Source organism: Crinia signifera, chromosome 5 (assembly GCF_055691185.1).
Source record: "Crinia signifera chromosome 5, ASM5569118v1, whole genome shotgun sequence".
NCBI lineage: Eukaryota > Metazoa > Chordata > Amphibia > Anura > Myobatrachidae > Crinia > Crinia signifera.
In genome coordinates, this window is record NC_139221.1 from 215,753,810 (window position 1) to 215,768,828 (window position 15,019).

A 15,019-nucleotide genomic window follows, 5' to 3' on the forward strand; every position below is an offset into this window, starting at 1 on the left:
TCGGGATCGCAAGGTAGCCTGTGCAATCTGCATGCGATTTTGACTATATAGTCAAAATCTCATGTTGGATTGTACCGTGTGTACACAGCATAAGAGAGTTTTTAGCTCTGCCACTGATTTAGCATTTTCCTCAGAGATGTTCTATAATCTACACCAGGGGTTCCCAATCTATTTTGAATCATGGCACCAATAGTTTTTCACAACACCCCTAGGCCAAAAAATGTAGAAGAAATATATACAATTAATTGATTTGTGTTTTATATGTGATCCTTAGGTTCAGTTATGTTGTAAAGGGTTCTGTTTGTACACATATTTTATGATTGGCAGTCACCAGAACTGGTTTTGTCCATAAATCATTTTAGTTGGTCTTGTACCACCAACCCAAGGCACCCCTGCAAGTGTCCCGAGGCACCCCAGGGAGCCACAGCACACAGTTTGGTAACCAAAACTACACCACATCTACACCATCTTCAGTGTGATCTTCATACTGTCACAACATACCAAAGGGTGCAAAACAAGTATTACAATTCTAAAAAAACAAAAAACAAATTAACTTTGAAAATGTACTTTTAATTGGAGGTTCACTTTAGCCAATCCTATAGTGACCACATAAAGTTATTTTGTAAACAGATGGGTCTATACCAGGGGTAGCCAACTTCAGTCCTCCAGAGCTACCAACAGTGCACGGTTTCCATTTCTCCTCACAGAATCACAAGTGAAGTATTTAGCTCCACCTGTTAAAATGTGTTGGTCAGAAATGAGTGTACTTGTGTACCTGTGAGGTGAGCTGGAAAACGTGAACTGTTGGTAGCTCTCGAAGACTGGAGTTGGCTACCACTGGTCTATACAATATAGATTTTAAAAAGTATTGTGGTCCAGGGATCAATTAACAGTGAAGATCAGTCAGGGAATCAGCGAATATCCAGCATGTTAATGACTCTTGACTTGCCAATCAGGAAAACAAATTGGTCGGAATCGGTGTATTTCTAAAGTGTTTGATTTCCCTGATCCCCCGACCTAATCAACTCTTTGAAGGGAGTTAAATTGTTTTTTGACCATGACCACCACTGAGGGGAGCCACATTTCAGCTCTCAGAACACAGGGCCTTATTCAGATCTGAGCTCAGTACAAATGTGTTTGGAAAATGAGCAAAACCATGTGCACTGCAGGTGGGGCAGATGTAACCTGTGCAAAGAGAGTTAAATTTGGGTGGGGTGTGTTGAAACTGAAATCTAAATTGCAGTGTAAAAATAATGCAGCCAGTATTTACCCTGCACAGAAACAAAATAACTAACACAAATCTAACTCTCTCTGCACATGTTACATCTGCCCCAACCTGCAGTGCACATGGTTTTGCCCATTTTCCAAACAAATTTGTACTGAGCTCAGATCTGAATAAGGCCCACAGTGTGAAAAGGGACCAGTTTGGGCACTCAAAGGGCACTTTTTGCATTGCTTCCAGCACTTTCATCCGGTTTAGCTGTTAAAATGAATTGTGTCCCGTGGTCTCCTATCAGACGCGCAACAAAACTGAATTGCCCTCTTTATGTCTTTAGAAGCTCAGGAGATTTGTAAGTCTCTGGTTATGTAATCATTCAAAATAAGTTTCCAGAAACAAGTTGAACAAGAGTTGCCAGCTTTAGCTGGCTTTCAGTAATTGCACTGCAATGTACCTGCATGAAGGCGGTGAAATGAGACATGTCACATGTTTACACAGCAACAATATTATGCAGGGTACAAATGTGGAGGAGGAAATATATTGGTCTTGCTTACTGTATGTCTGATTTTACTAGCATATAAACCAAATACTGCAATGCTATAGGATATATGCTTTTACAATAGCTTCTGAGTCGGAGGAAGGATGGCTAGCCACCTAAGATGGGTCTGGCTCGTCTATCCCAACTACTTCTTACAGTACAGAGAAAAACAGGGCAGTGGCTTGTGTCCCTTTTATCTATATGGGTTACCTGTACCATTAAATATGTATTTATGTACATGCTTCTGACTAAAATATTTGCCTGTGTGGAATACATGGACGGCTGGTGGTTGGGATGCCGGCAGACAAAAGAACAACTGCAGCATCCCGAAGGAGAGAATCCTGACAGGAGTCCAGTAAGTATACTTACCTTCTCTCTGACCGGGACCCTCTAACCTGCCCTTACTGCACCCTAACCCTAACCTTTCTACCATGCAGCATACCCCTAGACCTAACTCCACTCAGCCTGATGATAACCAATACAAAGAAGGAAAATTACAGCGGTAAAATTAGTAAAAAAAAAATTCAAATGGACTGACTTTACAGTAAATATTATTTAATATACAAGATTGCCAATAGCCATACTGTAAGAAAATATCAGAAATATAATAAAAACTGCACTTGTCAGCAACCCATCTGAAGTTAAACAAGTACTGCCAGTTCCTAGGATGCCCCGTAGGTCCAGAATTACCAGACCAGATAGAAAGTAAAATACGTTTTTACTGTCCACCAATGGATTGCTTAGGATGAAATGCTCCTGTACCTCTTGTGCAATGGTGTCAAATGGCATTGAAGCCCAGTCCACCGTTTGAGATTTGCTACAGCCTGTCCTGTTGGTGGAAGGCCAAGGTGCTGTAATACGTTGGAACAAATCAAATACTGGGACTGGTTCAGTTGGGTCCAAGGGGGTTGGCTAGTGCAGTAGGTAGGTCACTGATGCGTTTTGCTGTTTCATACGGCTTTATCAAAGGTGAGTTAGGACTGTACCATGGAGGGTTTTTATACATGGCTAGCATGGAGGATATTGGTCACATGATTCAAATTAGTCGGTCCAATTAAAGTTAAAAACAATTCAAAATATGAAAAGGAGGCAGGACACAACACTAAAAGATAGCCACTTTTACAAAAAGTACATATTTATCAAAACTATGATTTAAAAGGTAGCTTACAAATGTAGATGAATTAGGGCCAGATGTACTAAGCTTTAAAAGTGCTAAAATTGAGACTGATAAACCACCATCAGCTCCTTACTGCCATGTCAAAGGCTGTGTTTGATAAATTACAGGTAGGAGGTGATTGTTTGGTAGTTTATCACTCTCCATTTTATCACTTTTCAATGCTTAGTACATCTCGTCCCTTAATGCCTAAGGCAGCTAGGGCCCAAATCCGGTTCACTGGGAGTGCGGGGGCTGGTGGCTGACTTCACATGATGTCAGCTGCCCACCCTGTCTTCGTCTTTTTTTGGTGGGCCGGCTCTCTGGGACTCGCTAAATTGCGAGCTTTGCAGCTTACTAAGTCAACCAGAATCAGTGCCCTAGCGAGGTATCTTACAATGGAGATGAGATAATGCCTAAGGCATGTAGTGGTTTAAATCTAGGCTTTCTGGTCTAAGAAGGTCTAAGGGTGTCACATGTATCCGGAAATGTGTTGTGAACAGATAAAACCAGTCATGTGATCGGCTGGCTCTCTAATCTAGTCTAAAAAGGCTTTATTTGGTTGGGAGAAAGGGGTCATATGGCCACGATCACATGAGAAAGGATGGCGGAAGGCTGTGATAAGCCCGGCAAAGTAAGGATACCTTGCATACTTATGATCACAATGCCGTCAGTCGGGTTCCTGACAACGGCATCTTCATTAATGTCAAGATTCCGGCACCGGTATCCAACAGCCACAATGTTAACTGTGTCCCATATGGAGATATAGCTATTAGTTAAATTGTAACCCGTACACTTTCATTTAATAAAAGTATGTGGAAACTGCATGTCCATAATTACAAGAACTGCAGGGGTCCAATCTCTCGTGTGGGCTAAACAAAATATAAAAGCTTCTAAAATGAAATCTTACATTTTACATTTGTTTCTAGTGATTACTTTAATTTCACTTGACTTGCCTTCAGTATGATTTTATTTTGTATTATTATGCAACTGTAATTGCATGCCAGTGTAAATTCAAATAGCAGCCTATTTAATTAATTTGCAAAGTTCTCTAATATATGGCAACCAAACTAGAGGTAGAACCTCAAAGAGTGATTCTACTGCCACCTAGTGGACAACATAAGAAATTGTGGAAGTGGGAAAGACTAATAAAGTATTCATTGTGGTTAGGGGTAGTCTGTAGTCAGCCATGGAACGTAGCATTCTTAGGCAAGTACAGCAAAAGAATGATCAACTTGCATCTCATCTGCTTTGGAAACACTACATGATCCAGCATGCTCTACAGCTATGTCAGATACAGCATGAGCATGCATAGTATAAAAACAGGTGAATTTCAAATAAAATTTAAAGTAGATTAAATTATGATTTACAGCTGAGAGGTGCAGTTGGAGTAGCTATTGTCATGGAGGCCAATACGGTGGTGGAACATAAATTTGTCGAGCAATAGATAATTTGGGGGAGGAAATAAAAGGAAATAAAAGTCCCTGGGAGAACACTCTCATAGGCTATATGTACAACACGGTGGAGCGTATCTTACAGGATCACACCCACATAGTATATAAGAACAGCATAGCTGAGTGTGCTCCACGGGATTACACCTCCACTTTCCAAATCTATTTTTTTATTATAATTACATACTGAGACAAAATGAACTTCAGTTTAACTTCATGCTACCACTTCTACATAAAAGCAGAACCTTTGGCACTTCTCCGGTACATTACAATTACCCTGACATCTGCAATATGTCAGAGAAGCAATTGTCGCCGCTCATTATCTGGGAAGGATTACAGGCCTGTTTCTAAATAAGATGCACTCTATCACTGAACAGCTATCACAATTATTACTTATAGATAAATTGCGAATACTTGCAGACCACTGCCAAGCATCCCAGCAATTAAACCAACCTCCAATCCATATGACATTCAGAAAAGCTGCAAAGAACCATAAAGCGCATTCTTCGAAGTTTATACAAAAACAGTTAAAACAAAACTTTTATCCATATGTATATGTATATGTATACAGTGTCAAACATCCCAGTTAAAACCAAAACAGAAAATTTGAATATGTAACGGCTCAATATCAGTGGTGATTACAATGGGTAGACACAGGGTACTAGAAAAACAAACAGATGGTGGAGCGCTAACACAAAACTATAGATGACCAATTGGGTATCACATATATTTTATTTACTAATAATAATGGCTAAAAAGGTATATAGGTTTTAAAAAGCAATTGCAATTACAAATAAAAGGTATACAGCCTAATATGGGACATATAGTGTATATATACAATTCAACAGTTGGGGGTATCTCACTTGTTCCTAGATATGCTCTCCAAGAATAGAGTAGGTCAATCTCCCACAAATCAATGGAAAACTGGGATGGCGGGTGTCCATAAACCTGCTGGAGTTTTCTTGGGACTTGATCCAGATTTGTGTTGGACCATGGGGTTCAGTCCTTGGTGCGTTATCTCCAGTTGTAGTGGCAGGTGGTGGTTTCCCTTAGAGTGTCCAGTAAGTGTCCAACAGTGGGAAAAAGTGGGAAAAAGTGGGAAAATGGAGGGCTGGTCATAGTGAGAGTCCTTTTGTAATCCCAAATAGGTAGACTGTATGCACTAGACCTGACGCGTTTCGTCGTCCACAGACTTTTTCAAAGGTTCATATCTTTGAAAAAGTTGTCTGTGGACGACGAAACGCGTCAGGTCTAGTGCATACAGCCTACCTATTTGGGATTACAAAAGGACTCTCACTTGGACCAGCCCTCCATTTTCCCACTTTTTCCCACTGTTGGACACTCTAAGGGAAACCACCACCTACCACTACAACTGGAGATAACGCACCAAGGACTGAACCCCATGGTCCAACAAAAATCTGGATCAAGTCCCAAGAAAACTCCAGCAGGTTTATGGACACCCGCCATCCCAGTTTTCCATTGATTTGTGGGAGATTGACCTACTCTATTCTTGGAGAGCATATCTAGGAACAAGTGAGATACCCCCAACTGTTGAATTGTTGAATTGTATATATACACTATATGTCCCATATTAGGCTGTATACCTTTTATTTGTAATTGCAATTGCTTTTTAAAACCTATATACCTTTTTAGCCATTATTATTAGTAAATAAAATATTTGTGATACCCAATTGGTCATCTATAGTTTTGTGTTAGCGCTCCACCATCTGTTTGTTTTTCTTGTTCCCTATTTTCTGGGGGTTGACCTCCCCACGGTGTGAGCAGCTTGCCAAACAACTCACTCCAAAGCGCCTGTATATACTGCTCCACCTAGGTGGTACGGTATATATACTTTATTGAGACACAGGGTACTATCCTGTGAATCACAGAATATGGTTGTATAAATAAGAACAAAAACCCGCACAATTCATGCCCCATGGTGTACTGATGATGTAGGTTTTGGCAAATATCCAAGATGGGGACCATATATCATGATAACAGACACCATTATGAGGGTGTATTAGATAGGGCTGTCAACTAAAATGACTCCTGGTGTGCCCTCTTGTCACTAATACTTATGCATCAAAGGTTAGATAAATGTGTTTGCCACTTGGTCTCTGCTGTCCATCCATGTGCTAAATGATAGTGAATGTGAGCGCTAATTGTGGAGTTGGTCTCCGGAGAAGGAAGATGAGATAGTTGAATCTGCTTTTGCATGGGCAAGCCGCAATGGCCCGTCAGAAAACACAGAGCAGTAGATGTTTTAAGAGTTCAAAGAAAAATGAATAAAAGGTCATAATTATGCTGTATTCAGTCTTCTTAGGTGCTCACCCATCCAAGTACTGGCTAGACCCAACAATGCATGATCAGACAACTTAGGTATATACACTGTGGTTTTATAGTAGGTAAGGCAAATTAAATAGCTTATGAAGTGGTCCATTTCACAATACATATTTACCAGGAGAGAACTGGTCCGTGCACAGACCGCAAACTGAATGTTGCTGGATGCAAATTTGCATACCTGAATATGGATTGGTCACTAGGTTCATAATTCATAATCTTTTCTGCTACAGTAGATATGCAGTACATCCAAATCTACAAGCACTCACCCAACAAGCTCAGGGAAAGATTTGCACCAACAGTTTCAGGAACAAAAACATACATAACATGCTCTGACCCTACGGCCATTTCTATCTAAACTCATGTTAGACCTGTACATACTGTAATGACTTTGCTCCTACTAGAGGCTAAAAATCACCAAGGGACAAGCCGGAAGCTCGGCAATGAACTCCTCCATCTCCAGGGTATATTTTTAGCCGCTGTGATGACCACCGTTTCTGGATTTTTATGCCAAGAAAACAATGGAACTAAAGTAATCTCCCACATGAACAATTAAACTCACGGTTCAGCAGGTACAGTATCTTTGGTAATAAATGGCCACAGGATGGAAAGAATTCCGGAGACGTTGCGATCACCCAGACTGAACACCTAGGGAGAGAGAGGGCTGTGAAAAAGTAGCACAATGAAATAAAAAAATAAAGACATTTTTCTTATTACATACAATGGGCCAGATGTATCAATCTTCAAAAAGTGATAAAGAGGAGAGTAATAAAAAACCAATCAATCAGCTCCTAATTATGATTTTTCAAACCCAGCCTGTAACATGACAGTTAGGAACTGATCAGCTGGTTGTTTATTACTCTCCACTTTATTACTTTTTGAGAATTTGAGAATTTTTTAAACAGCACTATAAAAATAAGTAAAAGGAACATAAAATAAGGGAAAAACCTAAAAAATATACTGATTGGTCTATAAAACTATGCATTTTTATTAACATGTCTTCTCATTGTATCAAATTGGAACAACCAACTTATTCATTATAATTATAAAGCAGGAGATATCACCGATAGGACCTGGGTACATTTTAGTTCAACACATTTCAAAAAGACAAAAAGACATGTTTTTCGAAACTTGTTTGTACAAATGAACGCCCTGAATATGTTCACATCAGCTTGTGTTAGAGAGGGATCTTGTCATATCTCTCTCCACTGGTGCACCAGCTGCCTCCTCCTCCACCCAGACTGCTGAAACTGAAGTAGCTTCTGGCATCTGCAGTTGCACAGGGATTCACAAGCACTCTCACTGTACTTTGTAAACTATATTTATTTTGGATGTTTAAATTATCATGCAAACGTCAACCACCATAATGATTTTTTATAAAAAAAGTAATAAGCATGTTAAGTTATTATGAATAAAATGTATATCTGTTTATGCTTTTAAAAAATGGCACTCCTAGCAGCTTGTCAAAAATCTGTCTCTCACGACAGTCATTTGTGACAACGTTTAATTGCCTTTATTTTGCTAATTTCTTCAGGTCATATATCTATATATATATATATATATATATATATATATATATCTATATATATATATATATATATATATACACACACACACACACACACACATATATATATATATATATACACACACATATATATAGGCACCAATGCCCACCAATTTATATTATGGCAGAGATGCAACACATACATTGATGGCGCAGGCCAGGGCGGCGTTTACCTGATCACTGGGCTCTGAATATACGATCAGTTCTGAATCAGGCCCCAGGGGCAAATGTAGGATTATCAGAAGGGGGTTTCCAGAGAGGGGCGGAGCAAAGCACGGAGATGAACACTTAGGTGACCCAGTATATGCCGGGTCAGTTTAAGTATTATAGATAGACCAAATGTATATAAATAATAATAATAATAATATACACACATATATATATATATATATATATATATATATATATATATACACACATACACATACATAACAGCAGTGTAGGCTCCTGGGCATAGCAATGTATTGGGGCCCCTACCTGTCCTCCAGCGGTAGGGGTGGGGCGTGCTATGAGCGGAAGCTTTGATGTCCTGCCGGTGGTAGGGGGTATTATATCAACCACTCATCATGTAGGGCCTGGATCAGTAATTTCCACTAATTACCCCTTTTCTGCACAGATGGTGGGAGATGGGGGCATTGGGCTGAATGCAGGGGTCCTGATACATATATTTTCAGGGTGGTAGAGGATGTTAAATACGCATAGGAGGGGTGTATAGTGGAGTGGGCTTATTATTCATAATTTTCTGGTGGGAGGACAGCTTGCTTGACTGCAGATATCTCTAGTTCCCGTAACTAGATTTCTTAGCTTTTAGTGGAATTAAAAACTAATGGTACCAAATGGTACTGGGGACTAGGGGATCAGAATTCAGGAGGCAGAGCCATCGGCCAACGAGAATATAAAACTACATACCAGGTGTGTGGAGCTGGAGCAGTAACCAGCTTCTGGAATCCTGATATCTCTGGTTCTGGGCAAAGTAGAGACAAGCTGCTAGTGTCCGTCAAAGGGGGAGAGTCCCAGCTTTTGGAATATTCCCTCAGAAAAACTCTAAAGTCAGACAGAACCTGAAATATCTGACTGGGAAGAGCAAGTAAGAGGCTTGGATGGGGACCACTGCTTTGAAGTCAGATATCTCCAGTTACCCAGTGCCGATTTTTTTAATTCTTGTACCCATGGAAAGAGGGGACCCTCAGCTTTCAGTCTAAGGCCTTTAGATTCCTGGAGGGGTTTCTGGGTACTCAGAACCCCCCCCTGCGTGCGCCACTGGGCCCCAAGAACAGAAATGCACTGAAATGAAAGGACCCCTGCTCCCACCCTTGGAATACAAACCCCGCCCATTATGTAAATATCCTTTTATAATGAAAGATTTTCATCAAAGTCTTTCACGGCCTGAAAAGTCTTTTGAAATGAAAATCTCTAAGTGTGTGTGGGCCTTTAAGGGAGATAATCAGTAGAATAACCATTTTTGCCAATTTTGAACATTATCACAAAGACTTTTTGCATTATTACAAAGGCTTTTTGCCTTGTATGTATTAAATATGAATTTTATGTTTGTCTTTACTACTAAATATGTGACGCTAGTTTTAATGAATTTCTGAGTTTTAACTAATTCACTTATCATCTTTCAAATTTCTTTAAAAGTATGCCCCAAAAACATTGTTCTTCGTAGTTACTGAACAAATTTGGGAGCACCACCAACCAGGTACTGCATGGGATTAATAATAATGTGGTTTAGATGTTGGTAAAAAAAAAAACTAAAGGTCCATACACACTGGCCGACTATGCCCAGCGTGTATGGACAGCGATGATCGCATTCATCGCTGGAGGAAAGCCGCTCAGTGCATACACACTGAGCGGCTTTCCCCCTGCCCGGCGCTGGTGACGGGGGGAGGACGGCGTTGCATAGTGTAGCGCTATGCAAAGCCATCCTCAAAGCCGCTCATCTGCTGGTATTACCAGCAGATGAGCTGCTTTCCCAGTGATGATGCGGGAGCGCACAGCAGTGATCACCGCTCATCGGCTTTGAGCTGAAAGCCGATCAAACTGGGTGTTTTGAGCGACTTTCAGCTCAAAGTCGCCCAGTGTGTACGGGCCTTTTCTGTTGATAAATGTATGTGCCTGTGCAAATCCTCCCCCATATTTTGTTTAGTTAGAAAACTGTGTTAGTCCTTGGTAATACATTCCACACTACACTAGATTCCTCCACAGTCAAAGGTAACATATCCTAGCTGTCTATATTGCTATTTTATATGGATCCAACTCCAAACACATCCATAGTCAGTGCATACTGCATTGTTTAGGTAGGGTCTTGTGCCTAAAGGTAGATACACACTTACAGATTTGTCTGTCCAAATCTGGTAATGTATGGGAGCCAGGGCCGGCGCCACCACTAGGCAAATCTAGGCATTTGCCTAGGGCGCCGGCCACTGGAGGGCGGCATTTTGCCTCCCCCCCCCCGTGCCGCCCGGGTACCTGTCCTGCGGCGCTGTGTATGTAAAGTTGGCGGCGGATGCAGCGGGGGTCCCTGCAGTCCATTAGAAATAACGAGCGCTATCCGCCGGGCTATGCGGAAGCGCTTCTGTTGTGAAAACACTGGCAGCACGGCGCACGCTGATCTCAGCCAATCAGCGTGCTGCCAGTGTTTTCACAACAGAAGCGTTTCCGCATAGCCCGGCGGATAGCGCTCGTTATTTCTAATGGACTGCAGGGACCCCCGCTGCCTCCGCCGCCAACTTTACATACACAGCGCCGCAGGACAGGTACCCCCCTCCCCCGGACAGCGCCGCAGGACAACCCCCCCCTCCCCCGGCACCGGGGCGCCCCCACCCCGACTCGCCTGGGGCGCTCCGGTGCCTTGCACCGGCCCTGATGGGAGCAAATGACAATCAACCATTTGCTCCCAAATGCTGGAAAATGGACAAAAATGATTGCTTGGATAAATTTGTTAAATCAAATGGTTTTAACCAATTTGCCTGACCAACCATTATCTGTTTTCCAGTGTTTGGGAGTAACATTTAATTTTCCTATGCTCCCATACATTTCCAGATGTTAGTTCCAACCATATAAATTGGACAAAAAAGCTTTAGGTGTGTAGCCAGCATTAGACCCTTGTATCCTTGTCAATAGGCTTTTCTATAATAAATACCTATTTTAACTATGTAAAAGCTATATTAACTCAAAACTGACTCTGAAAAATGACATGGAGGGGACTAAGGTGCAGAGGAAGGGGGTGTCCCATATAGAATTTGTAGCCCTAGGGAATGGATTATAGATGTGTTTATGGTGGTAGTAGGAAGGGTTGTGCTGGCTAGGTGGTTAATAGGCCTGCAGAAATCTGCAAATTCTGAACAATGTGCTGCTTAGAATAATTTCTTCCATTTTCTGTTTTCTTATCCTATCTATTAAGCCCTTACCCACACACACACCAATATGAGTTGAGATGGGAGGTGAACAGAGAGGAGAGTGAGAGAGACGGGGGGGGGGGGGGGGGGGGGGAATAAGAGAAAAGAAGAGAGGCTGATGAAGAGAGTAATAGATACATGGGGGTTTATTTACTAAGATGGGAGTTCTATTTCAGATAGGATGCTGCTATGGGCAACCAATCAGATCTTATCTATTAACTTCTAGTAGACGGTGATAAATAAATAAGAAGTAGATTCTGATTGGTTGCCCATAGCAACATCCCATCTGAAATAGAACTCCCATCTTAGTAAATAAACCCCATACTGTATAAGAGAGGGATGAAGATGAGTAAGAAAGAGGTACAGTAGGAGAGGAATTTAGGTGAGATATAACGCCTTCACATTGCAAACCCAGGTTTCCAGAGGGCGACCCGGATTTAACCCTTCTTATGGTACTTGTTTCCTAGCACGGCGCCCATCACATACCGTATTTAGTGGTGTGCGATGTGTGCAATGCGATCTTCCCGTTATATTAACAGGAGTGCGTGTACAATGAGATAACGCATAGCATCACATACCAGCAAATGGCATGCGATGCGATTTTTAATTGTACAAGCACCCTAATGGGTGCTTACAATATTAAATGCACCCCAACTATCAACACAAACCCTGAAGCTTGGCAAGCGCAGCGAGCCTGTGAGGGATGGTGGTACACGTCCTCCGACCTTTTCATATCCCCATTATCCAGGTCGGCGTGGAGTTGATTCGAGATACTGTGGTGAGCGAAGCGAGTCAAGGAGCCCGAAGCGCAGCGAGCCCCGCGTGGGGACGCGTAATACGAGCCCGAAGCGTGGCGAGCGCAGTGAGCCCCATGAGGGGACGCGGAATACATGTAAAGTAATCCGTGTCCCATGGCCACACTTCAGGCTCGGTGGCTTGCTGCGCTTGCCACACTATCTAAAATCAACTCCACACCGACGTGGATAGTGGGGGTATGAAAAGGTCGGAGGATGCGTACTGCTGCGCTCGCCACGCTTCGGGTTGGCGTTGATAGTGGGGGTGGCGTTGACAATGGGGGTTCATTTAACAATCGCGAATCGCATCGCATGCCGCTATATTGCATGCGATTGCATAAAATGCACTTCGATCAAAATCGGGGGCGCCGTGCTAGGAAACAAGTACCCTTCTTATAAATCGGGTCGAATCACAGGGTGGCTTATCTCAAGTAGGGATGCTAATCCCGGGGCTTTTTTTCAATCCTGGGATTCGGGATTGAAAAATGCTTGCCGCCCTGATTAAAAGAGAAAAAAAAACACCCCGCCTCCCTCCAAACAGCCCGGCCCGCACATCAACAAGGCAGACTAATCCCCAACAGTTTCTCACTATCCCCCCTGCACTACGCTGTCACTTACATGTGGTGGTGACAGGCAGCAGGAAGACCTTCTCCAGTGGGCGGACGGCTGGGAGCTCCACAGCGGGCGGGCGGCTGGGAGCTCCACAGCGGGCGAGCGGTTGGGAGCTCCACAGCAGGCAGGTGTGTGGCCAGGGGAACATGTTCAGAACAGTGTGCTGTAGCGGCATGACGGCGGCTGGGCTGTGCAGCGTGACGTGCGCATCCCGGCCACCGCAATGCCACTACAGCACACTGTTCTGAACAGCCGCTGATTTACAATCGGGTACTAATCCTGCAATCCCGGGATTGGAAGGCTCAATCCCGGAATTTAAATTCTGCCGGTTTTAGGCCGGGATCCCGCCGTTCCCTGGATTGGCCTCGCTTATCCCAAATGATAAGGTTTGGTGCTTTCATATTGCACCTTTCACACAAGAACCCGGGTCTGACCTGGGTTAATATGGCAATGTGAAAGGGGAAATACAGATAAGGGAGTAGAGGAAAATTATACAACAGATGAGGGGGACAGCAGTAGCAGAGACATGTGAGTTATACAGAGATGGGAGGGGGATATATAAGAGTGAGAGACAAGGGTGGAGAGGGGGACAGGGATGAGGGAGAGAGAGAGAGAGAGAGAGAGAGAGAGAGAGAGAGAAAGGTAGAGGGAGAGATGAAGGTGAGGGGATAGAAGCGAGATACAGATATTCAAATGGACGGCAGGGGCAAAGATAAGAGAGTGGGATATAACAGAGTCCCTCCAGGCACTAGTGAAGGGGTGGGCAACAGGCGGTCCGCGAACAGCTCCTGACTGGTCCGCTGCTTGGCGCTGCTGTATGTGTCTCGATGGCGGCTGTGTCGGCCTATGAGTAGCAGGCGCCAGGCCATGTGCGAAAGTCCGCAGGACTACACTGCTCTCACACACAGCCGCCATCGGACACACATACAGCAGCACCAAGCCGCCCGCCACTTGCATGTCACTACAGCCGCAGCGCCGCCGCCGAGGATGAGTGAGTCGCCGTGACTGCATGAGGCTGCAATCGGCCCCATTTTTCAAGGCTGGCGCGCAAGTGTTTATAATATATCTAAAGAGGGGCAGGTGTGTGGCATTAGTAATGATGGCAGGTGTGTGGCATTACTAATGGATGCATGTATGTGGACTAAGTGTGGTGTGTGGAAATGTGAGGGGCATGTGTGGCATTACTAATGGGGGCAGGTGTGTGGAATTTCTAAGGGGGAGGAGTTGGTGTGTGGAATGGCTAATGTAATGCACAAGTATAAGAGGCCTACTATTGTGTTGCATGATGTGTAAAAGGGGTATATGGTGTGCTAAAGGTTCCCGTTTTAGACACTAGTCCCAATGGGGGTGGAGCTTGGCACAATCATGCACTTCCAAGCACTACAGACTGTGGTTATTAGGAGAGCCACTCAGGCCAGCAAAGCCAGGTGTGGATCATACTGTCGACCCGACTTAGGTCGACACCATTGGCAACTAGGTCGACATGGGTGAGGGTTGACAGGTGTCTAGGTCCACATGGGACAAGTTCGACATGGGGTCGACAAATGCGTTAGGTCGACATGGGTTTTTTCAATGTTTTTTTACCCGAATGTCGACACAGTCGACATGGACACAGTTGGAAGTCAACCGCAGCCCCTCGCATTGCTCATGATGCTTCGGGCACGATGCCTCACTGCGCTCGGCACACTATTTTATTCTCCCACCATGCCCTGGTGGATGGTAGGGCATGAAATACCGCCTGTCGGCACATGTCGACTAAAAAAACAGGGAAAAAACCCATGTCGACCTCGCGACCTAACCCATGTCGAGCTAACGCATATGTCGCTCTAAAACCATGTCAACCTTGTCCCATGTCGACCTAGACACCTGTCAAACTTCATCCATGTCAACCTAGAACCCTGACGACCTTGTTGCCTGTCGACCCAACGGTGTCGACCTGTCGGGTCG

The 15,019-nt window shown here is 43.6% G+C and overlaps 1 protein-coding gene across 3 annotated transcripts in view; it reads right to left on the minus strand.

The window, feature by feature from the left end:
- Positions 1-15,019, minus strand: part of COA1 (cytochrome c oxidase assembly factor 1) — a 144,573-nt gene that overhangs the window by 126,892 nt on the left and 2,662 nt on the right. For 2 of the 3 annotated variants that reach the window (XM_083188532.1, XM_083188531.1), the window contains exon 2: positions 7,264-7,349. The gene's annotated coding sequence lies outside the window, so the exon portion shown is untranslated. Of the gene's footprint in view, positions 1-7,263; positions 7,366-15,019 lie in introns of all 3 variants that reach the window. The other variant, XM_083188533.1, reaches the window with a different exon arrangement.